The sequence below is a fragment of the Penaeus japonicus genome, unplaced genomic scaffold, assembly GCF_977035675.1.
Source record: "Penaeus japonicus unplaced genomic scaffold, GWHDUDI00000001_assembly GWHDUDI00000017, whole genome shotgun sequence".
Classification (NCBI taxonomy): domain Eukaryota; kingdom Metazoa; phylum Arthropoda; class Malacostraca; order Decapoda; family Penaeidae; genus Penaeus; species Penaeus japonicus.
The window spans coordinates 26,443,967-26,448,966 of NW_028234419.1; the positions used below are offsets into that span (position 1 = coordinate 26,443,967).

Sequence of the window (5,000 nt, forward strand, 5' to 3'; positions counted from 1 at the left end):
GATACTATTAGTAGGGATAAACAAACAGATGTAGTAATAGGGATAAATACACTTCAGTTGACTTGCTCTTGGTTAAGCGGGCCAGGTAAGGTTTTCGCAGAGGTATTCTTATAGTAAAGTAAGGATGCATATGTACATATAATGAGGGTAATAAGCAATTCAGATTTTTTTTTTTTTTTTTTTGTTTAATGGCAATGATATCAACAGTTATCATAAAGACATTGGCAATATTTTAGTAATACTAGGAATATATGATTGTTCATGTTTTGTAAAGTAATACGTTAAAAATTATAGCACAAACCAGTTTTGAAATATGAGTAAAGTTCTTTACTAAGCAATTAAACACTTGATAATCTTTATATTTCTGCTTGTCCATAAGCAAGTCCCTAAGCTATATTACCCAGTCAGTTAATCATGTATTTCGTTCGAAACTTGGTATCCTTGTGGCAGTAATCTGAGGTTTTAAAAGAGGGCTTTGTTTAATCAATTCTACTACTATAGCAAACAATAGCTGTCCCTCTTTGACAATGCATTCTCAAATACTGATCAATCAAATGCTCTCTCAAATGTCTTTAAGTACGTCTTGCATAAAATCTGTGGCGCTTGACAAAGCTTGTTCTAAACTCGCCTGAAATCCTTTCGATACTGTACTCAAAATATATTCATTAACCGATCGCTTCGTGAAAACGTTAGATTATTGCATGTATGTTTGTATGTATGTAAGAGTGTGTGTCCACATACGCTTATTTGTGTGTGTGTGCAATAGATAGGCGAGTCTTTGCGCGCGAGAGAGAGTGAGAGAGTGTGAATAATTATGTTATAAAGTATTGGTTATACTTCTTGTGTATTTATGTTTATATATACATGTATGTGTAGATGTACAATGTAACTTGCTTTGTATCTATGCAATTATCTGCATTATTGAAAAAGCCTTGTAGACAAGAAATTTAGCAAAGATTGAATCTTCTTATCATAACCTACATTAACCTTTATCTAAAGCTAAATTGATGCCACTGCGATAAGGTTTTCAGCTAGGATTTATTAAGTGTCAAACAGACGTGTGCAGATGTTGAGCCACTGGTCAATTATCAGTCCGGGCCAAACAGATGCGCGCAGGTGGTGAGCGACTGGCCCAAATACCCACCCGGGGTACTAAAGAGAGCGCCCAACGTGGGGCTCGAACCCACGACCCCGAGATTAAGAGTCTCGTGCTCTACCGACTGAGCTAGCCGGGCTTGATATAATGGGAATTGTACAGCATAGACTATTTTTCTCCGGGGCCTACTATTCTTCGCAAATTATAATTATAATATGATTATAATAATTATCATTAGTATTATAATGATATTGGGATTATTTCTATTATCTCAGTCATTCTCATCATCATTATTAAAACTATGATTTGATTATTACTGTAAATACGGTGTTTTTAATAGTTGTTTCAGTAACACTATTAAATTTATTTTATTAATTAGAATGATTGTAAACATTCCAGTAAGATGAAAATACACGAGATAAAACAAGAAATATATACATTGCATGCGTTCCATACTCCTTGACTTCAGTATGATTCAATTTAGATAAAAGGCTTGGATACTTATCGTAAAAGCAGCTACTGCAACAAAGAATATCAGACTCCTCTTTTAACGCTGTCATCCTAGACAGTCTTCGAGTGCGAATTCTTTTTGACGAAGTTCAGTAGCATTATCTGCCGCTCTGCTGAAACAAACATTACTCGTAGTGATTGCAGTGGTTGGTAAAGCTTGTTCAAATCATCCTTCCGAGAGATGCTTACGAGATCTTGCAAAATTGAGATCTAGTGTAGTTGGCAACATCACAACGACACGTACCAAAGCCATGGCACGTACACCCACAGGGCAAAGGATGGAGGGAAGCTCCCTCAAAAAGCCATGCTGCATTTGTAAACACAGGTATTTAATAATCGTATGGAACTATTGCACTCTCCTGTTCCATTCACTCCATGTTTGTCAAGTAAGGCGTTTTAAAAAGCCAGTCCCCTCGGGCCCCCAAATCTTCAGTAATAAAGAGAAACACATCATCAGAGAACACGGAAGTTCTGATCTCTGAGTTATAATGAACTATCTAATATACATAAATATATTTGCTCAGCCTAAGCTACTGCATTGCATTAGTGTGTCCCCATATGCGTAGAAGTATGAGTGCACATATATGGTATATGTGCACCTGCATGTATGCAGATATAGAAAGTGTGCGTGTGTATGTGTGTATGTGCGTGTGCTTACACCTTTTATACTGTCACTTGTTTTCCATATTTACAACCAATGCCTTTAATCGTAAGCAAAAATACAGATAATGGTGATATAATTAAATTTCCATTTCATTACTAACCCTCAAACGTCTTCTTAATATAATTGCATATATGATCAAAAAGGGTTGACTATCAATCTTGTCGTGGGGTATAAGGCTCCATAGCCACAATATAATATAATTAGTGGGTTCCTGTTGAATTAATTTCTTTGAATTGGTAGCGTGTAGAAATCAATTGACACCCCTGGATTGGTTCTTAGCATTATCTCATCAAAATTAAGTTGCCATATGAAAACATGGAATAGTGAAAAAGGAACCTTAATGAATATTCTTCAGTATCATAATACTGTATAATATATAAAGAGGGGTTCATTTTTATAATTAAAAATAAAGAATCATGTCCAGCTCCTATGAAAAACAAATACAGTCAGGAAACAGAACTTAACTTGTATTAAAATACGATGATGTGATGCTTCAATGGGCTGAATCTTCCATCGGCCGGCTAATTAAAAAAAAATCACAGGGGGATAGCGAAACATTGTTGTTTGGCTGAGAATGAATAAATTTCCCGCTCAACGCGCTATTACTTAGGCTTTCGTGACGTCATAAGGCACGTCGAACATCGATTAGCGAAAATGAAATATATACATAAATATAAAAGAAAAACACAAATCACACAAGATCATCAGGGTACAATAAAACTGAGAAAAGTAGTCATTCACAATGTAATAGACCGAGAGAAATCAAAACAATAAAAGAATGCGTAAAATGAATATTTCTTAAAACAAAAACAAAGCCACTGCAGGTGGACAAAAATGACAAAAAATTCAGGTAAAAATTAATGATAAAATATAGCATAACAGACTAAGGAACACAAAGATGAAGCGTGAAAAAACATGAATCGCAGACGAAAGTACGGAGTGAAAGGGAAAACTCAAACAAAAGCCAGTAAAACAAACGAAACATAACAAATACAAGTCAGACGAAAAGAGAATAAGGTAGCAGCCGAAGATCGCACAGTAAGACGAAACGTGCGAGACGACAGGAGATGACTGGGATATGTGAGGCTGCGGGGTGCCACCTTACAATACCGATTATTATTATTATTTTTTATTTATTTATTTATTTATTTATTTTTGTTAGCAGATATTTAACTAAACGCTTCCTAATCGCCTCATTCCTTTCTTAGATTCCACACAAAGTATCAGATCATTTTAATCTGCTTAAATAAAATGTGTGTGATTTAGCGTTTTAAAATAAAGTGCGGCTGCAGCTTGTACCACGTGTACAGCATCTCAGGTCATACTCGCGTGACCTCGGCCGGGCAAACCAAAGACTATACCAGTGTGCGTTCTCAATCTAAGCGCCATTGCCTCAACATCACTTGATTCTTTTATCTTCCTAAGTTACGACTCGTAGTGATTGTGCTTGCAGATTCACAATTCGATCACTTTGCAGTGGTTAGTTACTAACTCTTGTTTTAACTAAGCTACTACAGGGCATTTCGTCCTTTCGAAGAGCGGTCTAGCATTGCCTCTCTTATGTATCTGTGTATTCCTCTCTCTCTATCATTCCTTCTTCATCTCTCCCTCTCATTCTTCTTCCCTTTCTTTCCCTCTCATTCTTCTTTCCTCTCTTTCCCTCTCATTCTTCCCTTTCTTTCCCTCCTCATCCGCATTTTTTTTTTTTTTCTTTCCCTTTTTTCTCCATCTTTCCTTCATTTACTTTCATCTTCGATTTATTTTTTCATTTAGTCTATTATGTCTTTACACTCTTTACAATCTTTCATTTCTTATTCAACTCTCATATCCTCTCTTTCACACAGATATATTGCAGATTATATTGACGCAAATCGCTTGACCTTTCAAAGAGAGTCGACCCAAGTATATCACTCGACAACACATGGCTTTGCGTCAGTTGCAATGTCAATTACAAACTATCCTTCTACGTGTGGCCAAGCTTTCTTGGAAAAGGGGTTTATAAAGGGCGTTTAACACCGGGTGTGATCATATCGTTTTTTTCAGTAAAGCTTTTCAAACTGGACGTGATATGTCGTTGGCGCCACTACCTCGCTGGTCGCCAACTCCGCGACTCTTCTCGGCGTTGCTTTCATCACTTGTCTTACAGCGGTCAAAACAAAATGAAGAAAGGAATATTATACCCTAGATAATAGAATCAAACGGTCAAATGGAAAGAAAATGCAAAAACGATTAGTTGAATTTAGCTTTTGAAGAAACAATCACACCCTGTCTTATTTCACAACCTTTACACGCCCCTCACCCCAACAATTTACAGATCTTTATTATTCCCGGCCCATTATACTTCCTCAACAGTACCTTTTCCGATTGGAGATAAACAGTAATGTTTATGATAGTAAAGAAAATGTTTAGCATACATAGCAACCTATTCATCTTTTATGAACAATATATATGTCTAACTCTCCAAAGAGTAGTGTAGAAAATCCATGATAAGGGAGCCGCCCGGCGAGGCCAAGGACTCCAGTGTACTGCAAAGCATTGAAGAAGGCAGGATATAAATAAATGAATAAATAGATAAATAAAATATGTTGCAAAGAGAAATATCTCAGTTTCAGTGTGTGAAATAGGTGGCTCATAGGTGTGTGCTGTGTAGTAAAACAGTCGGGGACTCTGGTACTTTCCCTTGATAGCATAGAGAGTAACTACGTCCATTGCAATGCTATTGCTTGCGCA

General features: G+C 36.5%; 1 protein-coding gene and 1 non-coding gene across 7 annotated transcripts in view; one reads left to right on the top strand and one right to left on the bottom strand.

The window, feature by feature from the left end:
• LOC122243055 (uncharacterized) overlaps window positions 1–5,000 on the top strand; it is a 426,227-nt gene that overhangs the window by 180,741 nt on the left and 240,486 nt on the right. The window lies entirely within an intron of this gene.
• Window positions 1,163–1,235, bottom strand: TRNAK-CUU (transfer RNA lysine (anticodon CUU)). The gene has a single exon. It is a non-coding gene; the product is annotated as a tRNA-Lys (tRNA).